Here is a 15049-nt window from a genome sequence, read left to right on the forward strand (position 1 = left end):
GGCTCAAGGGCGACACTCCTAAAAATACAGAGCCAATAAGAATCTCTCCATAGGCGCGACAGATACACCAACTGGCAAACTGGATACTCAACTACCTGCTGCTTTTTCTTAATCTTCCCTGTCTAAAAGACATGAACGGTCTCCTCTGTATACTTCTCACCTGCCAGTCACTCCTCCTCCCAGCTTCTACAGATGCAAAGGGAAGGAAGCACATTCTCCTCTCCTCTGGGCATGGCCAATTGAAAATGTCTCACCACGTGTTTGTGTAGGCTGCTCTAGATGTGCCCAATACGGATACTATGCACCAGAATTCTGTATGACTGTGTAATAAGGGCTGTGACATAAAAACAGAAGGGGAGTTTGGGGACAGAAGAAGGAATAAAGGGAGGAGTCTCTGAGGACAAAATGTGGTCAAAGGATGGGCTAGCCTTGAAGGTTGTCTTTATGAAAGCCAGCACTGTATATGGTAAACATGAACCAATGGAAACCTGGAATATAGTAAAAATCCAGAATTCCTTACAGTGGGAATGAAAACCAAGGCAGCACACGTGGATTTCCATTTGTCTGGCACAGATAAGTAGACAACAGGTAAAAGTCGACAGGGAGCCAACAGTGACAGCCAGCAGAACTGTGAGGGGCGGCCTCAGAGAGTGACTCTCTGCAGCCCTGTCACCCTCAGCTTACCCGTGAGGGGTGGCTTGGAGATAGACTCTGTGCTGCTTACCCTTTTGTCTTGTACATAAGGGAGAACCCAGCTTCTAACGAAGGGAGCGGATGTCTGTTGAACTATTCAAAACTGAGAGCGTAAAAGGCAAACTCACACTGGTTTTGATTCAAACTATGACTGCGATGTTGAAATCATTGTAGAGCTTCTAAAAGTAGCCATGGAATCCTGCTTTTCTTTGTTTTGCTCTTTCCCCCCCCCCCAATAAAATGAAAGAGCGAAAGAGAGCCAGTGAGATGATTCAGCAGGTAGATGTGCCAGCCACCGAATCTGATGGCCAGATCTCCGTGATGGGAATCCATATCCTAAAAGATGGAAATGAACTTCTGCAAGTCATTTTCTGGCCACCTCAAGTACGTCATGGTGCACATGCACACACACACACACACACACACACACACATACACACACACACAGAGACGCACATGCACACACGCACTCGCGCGTGCAAGAAAGAGCATATGTACATGTATGCGCAGCAAACGAAAGAGAGGAAGAATGAATATAAAAGCTTAAAGCAAAAAGTCAAAGAGGACTGGGAGCAGCGCTCAGTGCAGTGACTGCACACCTAGCTTGTGCAAGGCCCTGGGTCCTATTCTCAGCACCTACTTTTTTTTTTTTCCAAATCAACCAACATTTACCACAAATAAGAAGCTCCTTCACTGAAGAGCACAGGGGAAGGAGAGTCCTCACACAGGGCCAAGACAACCTCAGAAAGCACCCGTTATTGTCATCGGTTCAGTGGGTTAGAGCATTTCCTGGTCCGGGTGAATCTGAAACAATCTAAAATAATATTTGAATGGCGAGGTAAGCCAGGATCGCTGGGTTGCATAGCAATAGACGTTTTGCATCTTTGTATCTGTTTGGCATTTCCAAGTTTTTCACAATGGAAATTAGTTCTCCCTCCTGCTGATAAGAATCCTGTGACCCTCCCACCCACACCCTTAAACCCAGGTAACAGAGCAGCACCTCCCTCAGCTGCCGGAATGTTAGCGGAAGTTCCTGGACAAGCAGCTCCATGTGGATCTGCCAGTTTTCCACTGAAAAGTAAAACCCAAATGTAAAAAAAATACACACAGAAATAGCACAGAGAACTAACTACTGGCTGGCCGCTTCCTCCACAGATGTTGAATTCTGTACTGAGGGCCAGGACCCTGACAGCCTCAGGCTCTCTTTTTCTCAGCTCCTGGATCCAATGTGTGGAGTTTGCTCTTGCTCCAGCACCTGCACCTGCCCATCTTGACACCCCTTGGCTGGAGGAGCAGTATTGGTTCAGGATGATGTAGCTTCAGTGCTGGGTATGGGCATCAGCAAAGAGCACTGGGTGCTGTTTCCACAGGGTGGCTGTAAGCTGGGCTTCTGGGTGACACTGACTCCCAGGGACTAGGCAAGGTTACTGGGTCTTGCCTAGACACTTGCTTAAGGGCTGGAAAGTCCCTAGGTACCATGGATACTAGGTTTGTGGGGCAGGCTGGCTCACCATATCTCTCAGCAAATAGTGGGGAAGCTGAGGTGTAGGGTTCACAGTCTTGTTCTAATTTTCTCCTGAACATCATTGCATAGGTTTCCAAAATGACTTCGGTAGACTGAAAGAATCCATCTCATTTTCAGTGGCTCAGAGAGGTGTCTTTCTTGAAGTTGTGGTCCATGGCTCCTTCCTTCTGCACCAGAAGGATCCCATGAAGTCTGTGTTTATGTCATGTCCATGGTCAAAGCTCTGAAGATGTGATCCCTGGAAGGGGTCACCATCCCGTATCACATGGCTTCCTCTTTTTCCTCACGTTTGTCTCTGCCAGACTGCATTCTTCTGGTGGAATGCTTTGAGTTCCTCACCATTCTGTGGGGTGGGGATGGAAGCAGGAAGAGAGCGAATGGGGACCCCAAGATTTTAGCATCAGACTGATCCCGGGGACTAGACATGGGTTGGGGATTCCCATAGCCATCAACTTAGATGAGGAGATGCAGAGAGCCTCAGATCTTGGACCCAGTACCCTTGCCAAGACCTTTCCTGAGACACTCCAGTCCTGCCTGTATGTGACAGGATTGGGTCCCACACAGCTGAGCAGAGCTGGAGTCCCTGCTGACACATTCCTGGTTTCAACTCACTTTCCCTGCCTGGTTCCTATTAACACTGTGGGTTTCCAAGCTTTAATGGCTACACTCTGGCTGCAAGTGAGGGCTGCCCAGGGCGGCCAGCTGCCAACCAGGTTGCATACAAATGAGACCTTCACAGCCCAGACACTGGGTTATTTAATAACTTCTCAAAAACAATTAAGCGACAGCAAACCCCAAAACCTTGGAAGACTGGAGACTGGACATATGCTCCTTTATTGAGGGACAGAAGTCAGGCAGATTGGAGGATGTGTTTGTTGGTAAACTTCGGCCTTCTTAATTCCATGCTTTTAGTGTGGCATTCACTGGATGCGTTTTGCTCGGGATATGGTCCTTGGAACTTTCAGCATCCTGTTGGAGATGCCTTGTGAAGACCGGAATTCACCTGCAAAGGGGTGGACCAGAATGGGTGCAAGGAGTAGGTCAGAGAACTGTCCTAAACACCAGCCAAGATGGCATTAGCTTGACAGTCTTAGACACTTGGCCATACAAGCACTTGTTGTTACAACTGAGGGACAAGACTTCCTGCTCCCCCCTTCCTAAGTTCACCAGCCCTTTGTGGGAGAAAGGCTTCTTAAAAATCAGACCACTGGGTACCAATGCAGAAGGTCCCTACATAGGAGGAGGATGTATGAGGAATGAGATGTCACCATAAAGTGATTGTTTTTATTCAGCCCCTGGACCAAGCAGCCTCTCCTAGGTCCCATATAGTGATGCTTCAGGATCCAATTTCTTATGCAGTAAGCTTGGGACACTGAAGGGTGCCTGTGAATCATGACCTTTGACACTATTATATGTATCCTGTTTTCAAGACAGGTTTGATCATCTATTTCTTTATTTGCAACACTGCAATCAGCACGTACAGCTTGTAAAAAAACCACGTCTACTATTGTACATGATGATGAAGGACACAGGGTTTTGTCAACCTCTGACAAACTCAGATCATCTCTCATCAAAGCAAAATCTGATCAGAATAAATGCTAACACAAAACCCACACCGGGGGGAGAGATGGTTCAGTGGATAAAGTGCCCACTGAGCAAGCAATAGGACTTGGATTCTGACTCTCGACATTGTCACGCAAGCCAAGCACAATGGCATGTATCTCTAAAGCCAGCACTGAGGAGGCAGCCACAGAGGAATCCCTGGGGCTTTCTGGCAGCCAGCTTAAACCAAATAAGCAAGCTCCAGGTTTGGCGGGAGACCCTGTCTCAAAAACTCTCGTGGAGACAGATGGAGGAAGATGCCTGACCTTGACTTCTGGCCTTCATAAATATACACATGCAAACCTGCACAGACACCACACAGAAAAGAAGAGCACACAGGGGAAAGACACCTGTAAAGAAGTGTGTGTCCTTAACACAGGAAACACTATTCCAGTCCTATTTCGGTCCAGATTATTTTCAAAGGCAGTATCTTTGAGTGTTCAGCATGACAAGGGTGTTCAAGGTGGAAACACCTCAGGAAGGCATTCCTGGTCAACAGAACAGTGTATCCAAATGTCACCAGGTTAGGCAGAAGGCTCATCTGTGCACAAGGCTACACGGTGGGATATGGCTTTAGCATTATCGAAGAAGATAGCCTCTTGCCTGGAAGGAAGGGAATCCTCATGGTTCTAACAAGGATGTCAGTGCGTCTGAGGTGTGGGTTAGATCTGTCTCTGGCAGCAGTCAAGACCATAGGTTAGGATACAAAGAGAATGGGATCAAAGAGAATAGCTGACGTTCTTGCTCGAGCCTCAAGGCTGAGCAATGAACACCATAGGGTCACAGAGCAAGAAGACAGTCAGGGGACATGGCAGCCACCAACATGGGACATAGAGACTTATTCAATGGATAGTGCTGGGTACCCAGTGGAACTCAGCTTCCTCCTCTCGAGATGCTTCTCTCTCCCTCATTCACTCTGCCCAAGCCGTGGCTGTCAGTCATGCTGAGACAGGGCCCAAGAAGTCATTTGTACGCTGCTCGGCAATCTGGACTGTGTCCATTGCTGCTTTCCTTTCGTTTTGAGAATAAATAAAAAAAAAAAAAAAAAAAAAAACCCAACTCCTCCGAATGCCAGATTTGTGTTCCTGTCTAAGGAGATTGTTTTTTCTTTTTTACATCTGTGTGTACATTAAACAGCATGAAGTCAGTCGCGAAACTCGAGGACTTTCCCCAAAAGTAAATCAATTTGCGGTTGAATGTGCTGTGGAATTTGTTTGCAAACCTACGAGAGCGAAGCGAGCTTAAAAAAGATGCCGTTGGATGAGACTGCAAAGTTCTGGAAAGTTCTTTGAACACATGTAAACATGATATGTGTAAGCAAATGTTTAACTCGCCTTTTTTACTTCTACAAATTATATTATGAAATCAGACGTCTGTGACTCCTTAAGAATGTCAAATCAGAGTATTCCTTCAAAACAGATAATTGCCTTGTGTTACGCAGCCTCCAGGCTCTGGGCTCTGGAAGCCTGGGATTCCAGCCCGTCATAACTAGGAGCGTGTTCATGAAGCCGACTTACACAGCTCAGGTGGTGGGGCAGGGTGACCTTTGGGATCTTCATAAAGTAGGCCTGCTAGAAAGAGACTACTGAACCCTTGAAGAGGGCTCCACTCCTTGATCTTGCTATTGCCAAGGATACCAGTGTGATGTGATGCCTTTTGCCCTTATCCTGCCTGTGACGACTGATGAGGCCAGGACTTGCATCCACTGAAGGGAAACGGGAACAGAATGTGCACTGTGAACCTGTCTGGTGGCTTCATCAGACTTGCTTTAACTTTCCGAGGGAAGCATACAGAATTAAAGGTCTCTCCCGCCTCCAGAAGGCCAGATACGTGTTTTTGACTACCCAGGGCATCTGATAAGCAGCAGGCATCTATTATCCCTTAGCACAGTGGACCATCAAGTTCTAGAGCAAAGATGAGCAAGACACACTACACATGCCGGTATACGTGCTTGCATATGTAATTAGCCCCATTACCAGGCACTTCCATTAAGATTGCAGCCAGACCTGCAGAGAGCCCCCTCTGGAGCAACTGCGGGCTTTTCCAGGAGTGCACAGTTCCATCTAACTCACTAGAATATTGGCTAGCCTCTCTGCCGTTGCACCCCAAGGTCGTCTTTGTAACCCCAAAGCCTGGGCTTCACTCCTGTTTGTGCTAAGAGCAGCACATGTGAACTTCCAGGGGAGAGAGGACCCTGTAGAGCTTCATATGCTAGCAGGCAATAATTTCATTCCTTGGGTGCAAAGCAATGTCAATGGGACCATTAGCACGCATATGTTCCCGCTCACGAGCCCAATTAAACCAAAGGGTTATTGTTGTCTCGCACCGTCCACAGCAGATGCACGCATGATAGATTATGGGGGTGCAGTTTACGGTGTCATATTTTATTTATTCCCAATTTATTACTTGCCAGTGGTAGCTCTGGAAAGGTTGTTTTACACTGACTATAAGCCCTCATTAAAATAGAAATAAATGAAAGTCTATTTCTAATTTTGGAAACGTAAAACTATACCTTTTTTCTTTTGTGCAAAATCCAAAGAGGGTTTTTTTTTTTTTTTTTTTTTTCCCAAATCACCCTTAGAACTACAATAAATATCACAGTCACCTGGGGACGTTTGTCTCAGACAAATGACCCATTCCTTGTCACATAGGGATGATGAGTTCTGAATAAGTGAACCTAGTCAGGACTAGTCCCTCGGGGGAGGGGGGCTTATTCTCCTTGTCTGAACTTTCTTTCACACCTTTCTTCCTGGCTCAGTCTCCTTTCTCTCTCTCCTTTTCTCTCTTCTCTTTCTCTGTGTCTTTCTCTCTTTACCTTCACTCATTCTCTCCTCCCCAATAACAAAGAGATTCAGCAATACGTTTACAAATAATCATGGCTTATAGTTAACACTCTTCTGATTCCCCAAGAAAGGAAGAGGCTGACTCACCCAAGGCCACACAATAAGTCATAGAAAAGATGAATGAGAATCTGAGATTCTCTGTCCTCAACTTTCTGACTCTGAGGACCAAAAGGAGAAGATGATGAACTGGGTACCCTCCTCCACTGAGAACAGCCAGCTCTAGGCTCAGAGAAAGTGAGTCCTAACTAGACATCTCCTGTGTCCTGTCCACCATTCTCTCTCTCCCCTGTGGGCACAGGAGGATGGCGTTTGACTCCCTGTGGCAATGAAAGTATAGCCATCCCTACATGTGAAGGAAGAATATGGCAGTTCCAGGATGTCAGCGGAGTGTTTGCCTGTCTTTACTGACCAATTCTCCAGTTTATACGCTCCAGCTAGTTCATGTCTCACAAGGACTGTAGAAAAGCGAGCATGAACTCTGAGGTTTATGGGAAAACAAGGGGCTCACTTTTATGGTATCCAGGTTTTGTTTCTTTAATATGGACATAGTAACACCCACTGCCCCTATGAAAAGATGAGGAAGCTTGAGATGACAGGACAGGAGGGTGAAGCTTCAGGCCTGTGCAAGCTCACCTCCCATTAGTGATGGATGCAAAGCTGTTTGAGACAGAATAAAGAAACCCATATGTCTTCTCATGGGACCATCCTGGCTGTAAGATCTTTTTTGTCCTAATTTTCTGAAGTCCTCTTAGGGATTTTAAAGCAAGGAAAGAAAGTATCTAGGAGGTCTAGATCAAATCATTATCCACCAGTTCCCAAGCCCCATTTCTTGAAACGACTCATAGCCATTCAGAAATGTTCTGGAGTTAGGTGATCCTGGAGCATCTCTTCCAGACCCCAAGGTCAGAGATGACACACTGGGGCCTTGAAACTGGTCCTGGCAGAAATATTTACACCACGGTAAGGAATTGATGGTGCTGCTCTCGCTGGTTTCCCCTAGAGCCAGCTGTTAGTCTATCACTGCACATCATTGTAACATGCTCTGTATCTCTGGTGGGAGAGGAGCTTGGTAGAGTCTCACAAGAAGGTGAGTGATCAGAATATTCTTGTTAGGGTCTGAGTCTGAAAGGAAGCTGCTTTTGACTCCTGTTTGGGGTTTGAGCAAGCATTGATTGTCAGGTGAGTAGACTAGAGCTTGTACTACAAAATGTCTCACAATGTCTCTTTAAGGGCTGGAGCCTCTTCAACAAGCTGGGACCGCAGACTCAAGAGCAACAAAGTAGACTATCGTTAAAGTTATTCACCAACAAAGGTGGTTGCCAACAGAAGCTTCTAGCAGACCTGTAAGCCAGCTTCCCACTGCAGCCTGAGAGAAAAGCTTATGGGAGGGGGCGCTTATGACCTTATGGTTCCAGAAGGTTCAGTCAATGGTTGCTTGGTCCCAGCTCCTTGACTAGGACATCACCTATCAGAGATTCTTCTTCCTTCCATGGAAGACAGGAAGCAATGTAAGGAGACTGACTCTAAAGGTGTGACCCAGTGACCTACTTCCTGCAGTGAGGCTCCATCTTCTTAAATTTACAAAGGCTCCAAAAAGGGAGGGGGCACCAGTGACTTGTGACCAAGCATTCAAAGTGTGAGTCTGTAGAAGACATCACATGTCCAAACACTGAGAATGTTCAGGGCAGTGTTCCTTGCTGGGACAAGCCACATCCTTCATAGCAAAACTGGAAGTGGCACTTCTAGATCACTTCTGCATACAGATCAGATGAATCAAAGGTTGAGAGGACAGGAAAGTACTGGAGAGTGTTGCCGTTAGCAGATCTAGGGTGCATGTCTTTCTAACCATCAAAGGCATCACTCTAGAGTCTTAAGGCTGAAGTTTCCTTTTGTAAGCTAGAAGCAAAGTTGCAGTCTCTAAGTCAATCAAAGAACATTGAATGGGGAGCTGAAATGAAGACACAGAATCTACATTGTATTCCCTATTGCTTACTCAAGGATATGCTAAGAAGAAACAGAAAATAAAATCATTTAAGCACCAGCCATCTGGGTTTGAGTGTTTGGGGGATGGACTGCAAAGCTTCATGGCGTTTACATGGTTGTTTCTAACAGATTGATGAAAGGGGACCAAAAAATGAGTTAGATCATGTCTCCTTCTGTACAGAACACACATACTCTCTCTCTCACACACACACACAGACACACTCTCTTTCACACACAGACACACTCACACACACTCACACACACAGACACACTCACTCACATACACACACACAGACATACTCACATATATATACACACATTCACTCTCTCACACACACATGCAGACACTCACGCACACAGACACACTCACACCCATACAGACATGCACAGACAAACTCACAAACATACAGATACTCACACACATACACATTCTCTCTCACACACACAGAAACTCTCTCTCTCTCTCTCTCTCTCTCTCTCTCTCTCTCTCTCTCTCACATACACACACACACATACACACATACACACACAGAGTCACATACACACCGCTTCTCTAGATGACCAAATCACTAAGTTTTTTGAAATAAAAAAAAATAATTTGAGAGATCTTTAGAAAACATTTCTTAGAATTTTTCCATGATAAGAGACAGCAGGAACAATGCAAAATGGACACATGGCTAGCAGAATTACAGAGTTTTCTTTATCAAGACGATGAGACAAGGAACCTTACAGTAGACCCCTGTGAGAGCAGACCTCTGTGAAAGCACACTGATCAGCTGACATTTCTAGGGCTCATCCTTGTGCTTCAAATATTTGTGTCCCCTTCTTCAAATGTACAACTTAGAATTCTACCCGCCCAGGGTAACCGGTCTTTGGGAGACATGAGATCCTAGGGCTTTGTTCCAATGGATGTTAGCACACTCATCAAAGGTGCTTTGGAGAAAAACTTTTGGATGCTTAAATCCCAGTTGGTGGAACAGTTTGGGGAGGATTAGGAGATGTGACCTTGTTGGAGGAGGTGTGTCACTGGGGGTGGGTTTTGAGATTTCACAATCCCATGCCAGGCCCAGCTCCTGTCTTCTCTGCCTCCAACGTGTAGATCAGAAGTAAGCTCTCAGTTACTGCTCCAGCACCATGCCTGCCTGTCTATCAGCATGATTCTCACCATTTTGGTCATGGGCTCACCGTCTGAACTGTAAGCCGGCACGAAATGCTTTGCTTTACAAGATACCTTGGTTATAGTGTCTCTCCACAACACTAAAACAATAATTAAAATGGGACACGTTGAGAAGATGAATCCAAAAACCAAGGGCCGGCTCTCAAACGGCGAAGCTGCTGGCACCTTGATTTTAGACACCAAGCCTCTACGGCTGTAAGAAATAAGAATCTGTTACTTATAGCACATGCTGTTTCTGGTGTTTTGTTATAGCCTCTAGCGGAGACTCAGACATTCATATGTGTATTAAATGAATAGAGGGCTGGTAAGGTGGCTTAGCAGATAAAGGTACTTGTCCAATGCCTAGTGGCTTGACCTGTATCACAGAGCCCCACAGACATGGTGGAAGGAGAAAAGAGACTCCTACAAGTTGTCTTCTGACTTCCACACACATCCTGCGGTACGTGTACATGCACACTCTACCCACCCAAACACACACACTCCCACAGGGTAAATAAATAACTGAAAGTGAATGAAATTGAAGCGAACCATGAGTCAGTAATCCTCTTGGTTCCCGTCGTTGTGTTCTTTGATCTTCCTTTTCTAATAACAACATTATTAATTGTTCCATTCCCTGGTCCACTAACCACAAATCATAGATCTCCCAGAATTCTCTCTCTTGGAGAGCTAACAAGCAGACAGAACCCATGCCTACCCACACTACCAAAGGCCAAATTTAATAGTGGGCCTCTCCAGTGACGAGGCTTTCTGAGGCAAGAAGGGGTGAGTCTGAAAGAGCCTAGCTGCCTTTCCTCCCTGCTCCACCCTTCTTCTTTTCAGCCCCTTTTCTGAATCTATGCTTACACATCCATCTTCAAATGCAGCCATTGGTTCCATCATCTGATGGGGCGTAGCCAGAGGGTCAGCTCTGCAGTTAGGGCCCAGGCATTCCCGGGATTATAAAAAGAATTCTGTGGCTTGGTTCTGCTGAGGTGATATTGCTCAACAGTTAGCATAATGGTATTACAAGCAATTGAGCTAAAATCACACGCATGAAGAAAATCACCCTGAACAGCGGCAACCAGGAAACAACAAGGAAAGATCCACAAGTGGTCAAAAAACATGAGAAAGTCTGGGTAGTAAAAATGCTGACATATGTGTGGGAGTGCACGTGTGTGCACAAAGGGGGGGAGGGGGAGGGGGGAGGGGGAGGGGGAGGGGGAGGGGGAGGGGGAGGGGGAGAGGGAGAGGGAGAGGGAGAGGGAGAGGGAGAGGGAGAGGGAGAGGGAGAGGGAGAGGGAGAGGGAGAGGGAGAGGGAGAGGGAGAGAATGTAGAGAACAATTGTGAACAAGCCCAAGGGATATCTAAAGTAATATCTTCTCCTGTGTGTGTCACAGGCTTCTTGACCACGTCAGGACAGAGTTGTTGGTGATGACCACCCCAGACCTTGCTTAGACTCCGGGCAAAGCCACACTCGGCTTGATGGACTGGGATACTGTATATTTATTTATTAACTAGGCTTTTGCCAGACAAGACCTGGCAGATAGCCACTTGCAAGCCCTTGGCTTTTTTGGTGTGGTCCTGGTTTGCCTTGGCAGTCCCGGCTGCTATTTCATTCCTCCTGTGGTTGGGATTAAGTCTATCAAAACTTCGAGATTTCTTATAATGTCAGGCATGCAGATGAAGAATTGGGCTCCAGTAACGGCCTCCTCTCGCCCCAGCACCCCATGCAAAGGAAAATCAAACTTTTTTTTTTTAAAGTTTTTTTATTTTTTTATTTTTTTATTTTTAAATGCTTATACCTGGAACCAACTTCAAACACTTTCTGGAAGGAGGGTTTTTCCTGCTGGACTTGCATATAAACCTGAAACCCGGCCTGGGTTTTCCATTTCCTCTCCAGGGCAGACATTGTCCGGGGGCCAGGAGAGGCTCAGTAGCAAAGCATGGTTTGGTTGGGACCCAGAGAACAACGAAGGTCTCAAGACCTCAAGGTAACCTAAGACATGCAAGAGACACGTGCTGGAAGCTGCAACAGCAGCTCAGAGGGTGATGGAAAAGTCCTCTGCGGGTTGTTTGTTCTATTTTCTAATTTGTGGGCCAGTGTCCTTTACTCTGTCCGTCTTTCCCATCTGCGACTCATTATGGCTTGCTTCTTCCAGCGTGGCTTGAAAGGGGAAGACCCATGTTAGAACAAACTGCCTGAGACTGCCTGGACCCCTGCAGGGAAGGGACAGCCCCTTGGCTGAGGAAAACAGGCCTGATGTTAATTAAAGCCTGAACATGTTTTCCAACACAGCAGACTCCGGAGGGCCCGCTTCCACTGCGGGCAGCACCATCTTTTGCAAACGGTTTTTATTTTGCTTTTTTTTTTTTTGTCCTGGAGTGTTGTTGTGGTGTCCACATTTGTTTGTCTGTTTAGAAACAGGCTCTCATGTAGCCCAGGCTGGTCTCTAATATATATTGTAGCCAAGGCTGACCAGAACTCCTGACCTCAGCAACCTTGTAAGTACTAAGAAGATGGGAGTATGCTACTGCACCCAGAATCCTTTGCCTTTTGACCTTGATAGAAGAAAGGTCACGTAAGTGGAAGGAGGAAAAGAAAAAGAAGAAAGTGGGAGATTTTCCTTAGCATGCCAGTGATGAATGGGTTCAATCTTTTGACAAACTTTGTTTTCTTTTTTTTTTTTTTTTCTGTTTCTAAAAATCATTTCTATACCTTTTGTTCCTTTCCATGACTAGAAGGGTGTTTCCACTCTTGTTTTATTTTTCCTCTTGCTGTAAACTATTGTGTGTTTGTTGTTTAGGTAGCAGGCTATTTAGCCTGGTCAATCTCTCTGACTCCATCCTGTGGGCCAGCATGGATTTTGCAATGGTTTAAATTCTCATCTGGGCTGCTGAGGGCTCAAGGCAAGAGAGCACGGCTCAGTTGCTGGTTTGAGAAGACCACATTTGTGGCAACAGCTTTCTGGGTTTTATTATTTCTTCTCCAGTTGTACATTGCTCAGTATTTGGTCTGGCTTATGTTTAAAAAAAAAAAAAAAGAGTAGTGATTTCCTTTTAAATGATGTAATTTTTATAAAAGACCAAAGCTTTGCAAAGTTGAATTTAGAAAGGGGAATTCCCAGTATTTATATGCCTGTTAACAGGAATATAAAAAGGACTTTAATTCCACTACCAGGCAACTATAACCTGTCACTTTCTTATACATATTTTTTCTTCTTACCTACTTTTATTGCCCCCTCTTTTCTTTTTCTTTTCTTTTTTTGTACAAATATTTTAAAAGGGTTTTCAAAGAGCCAAAGTCTGTCAAAGTCGCATTAGTAGCAGGTAGCAAGAACAACCCTCGGCTTTGTACCTTGGAATGATGACAGACTGTGGGATAGGATGGGAGTTGAGATTTGAAGGAGGGGCCACAGTGGGTTCCTGGGACCAAGGAGAGAGACTTCACTTTGTCTTGGATAATGTCCAGTGGAGAAAAGACTGACCATGGTGATCCTCCTGGCAGAACCAGTGTTCTTCCCATGAGAAATATGTTTGCACTGCTTAAGCACCAGCACAGAGAAGGAGAGGGAGCCTGCTGGGTGCTGGATCATGGAGCAATCCTATAGGCTTGTGCAGAATGTTAGCAGGGACCAAGGATGAAGCCTGTGGATGTCTTGCTGAAGTGTCAAATTTTATTCCTTACAACTGGGCACTCTCTTTAGCTTCATAGAAAAAAAAAAGGGGATCGTTGTGGCTATCCATTGGCAAGGCATATTGCCAGCATCTGCTTGACCAGGCTGTTTGGGTTTGCATTTTGCTGTTCCTCTTGGTGAGTGGCATGACATTGGACAAGTCCTATGCCATCAACGTGCGAATGAAACTTGGCATGGTGGTAACAAGTGTACTCTTTTCTCCAGGTACTGAGATGGGCAAGCACCATAGGGCAGATGGTCAGAAACCCTGGAGCCATGCCAATGGGAAAGCAAGACAGTGGGGTAAGCAAGACCATCTTTTGTCATTTAGTCCCTAGGCAGCTACAGGGCTGTGGTATATGACTTTCCCACATGGACCTTGCCTCTGTTATCTGATAGGTTGATGAGAATTACCACAGGGACCAGATAAGATTTGAAAACAGTCACATTGGCTACTATGAATCCTGACACATCTTAAAAGCCTTTAGATCGTAGGACTCTTCTCTCTGGTTCTGGGGATTGATGTTAAGTAAATACAGCTGTTCTGTTTTGGACTCTTGAGAAAGTTTGATACCCAAAGTGCTGAACATGATCCCAGAGTCCAAAAGTAAAGTGCTGGAGACTTGTCATGGAAAATGACCACAAAAAATGTGCTAGGCTAGGCATCTTGGTGTGAATCTAGCCATGCTCTCAGGAGTACGGGCAAGTTTCTTACAGGAACCAGTATCGCCATGAGCATCTTCTTTAAAAACAAACAAAGATCCACTGCTTGATTTTTCCTAAAGTATCAGTCTGTATCCATCACATAGAGACCACACTGTGAATTAGTTATCCCAAGAGACTAAGGCCCTAAGAGAAATGCCCTTTCTCAAATGGAATAATCCTCTCTCCTTGCTCTAGGCCCTTGCACAACTCCCTGTAGCGTAAGTTGAGCGTCCCAGAGTGCCATACCAATGAGCCTTGGTGATCTAGCTCTCCCAGGCTCCCCCAGCTTCATGTCACACTTCTCTACTTAGGATCTTTAACAAGGCCCTCCGCCACGTTTTCAGGTTGTTCCCCAAGCTGACCACTGCTCTTTGGTGCCATCCTTCCACTCACTCAACTGGAAAACTGCTATTCGCAGTCCAACTCCTGACTCAGAAACTAGAATCTCTAGAAACTGATAAAAATATAAGCATGTCCAGAGGTGCTCGGAACCTGCCTGCTTTTCACTGACACACTTGGGCTAGAGGCATGTAGCTCCATGAAGTGAGCAACTGCAGGGATTTTGGCCTCTCAGGTGTGAGGCAACTATTACTGCTATTTCAACATAAAATGACTTTATGTATTTTATATAGACATCTCTATTATCTATCTGTCTGTGTATCTATCTATCTATCTATCATCTTTAATCTATCATCTTTCTATCTCTTTCTAATCTATCTATCTATTTCCTACCTGTCTATTTGTCATCCATCTATCATTTCTATATCTGCATCTTAGGAATTCTGTTCCCCTGATTAATACAAGCATTCTTAAGGATACAGGGGTTGACCCTAGAACTTGTTAGAATGAAAACTAAGAAATGGGGAA

The sequence above is a fragment of the Arvicanthis niloticus genome, chromosome 23 (genome assembly GCF_011762505.2).
Source record: "Arvicanthis niloticus isolate mArvNil1 chromosome 23, mArvNil1.pat.X, whole genome shotgun sequence".
Lineage (NCBI taxonomy): Eukaryota > Metazoa > Chordata > Mammalia > Rodentia > Muridae > Arvicanthis > Arvicanthis niloticus.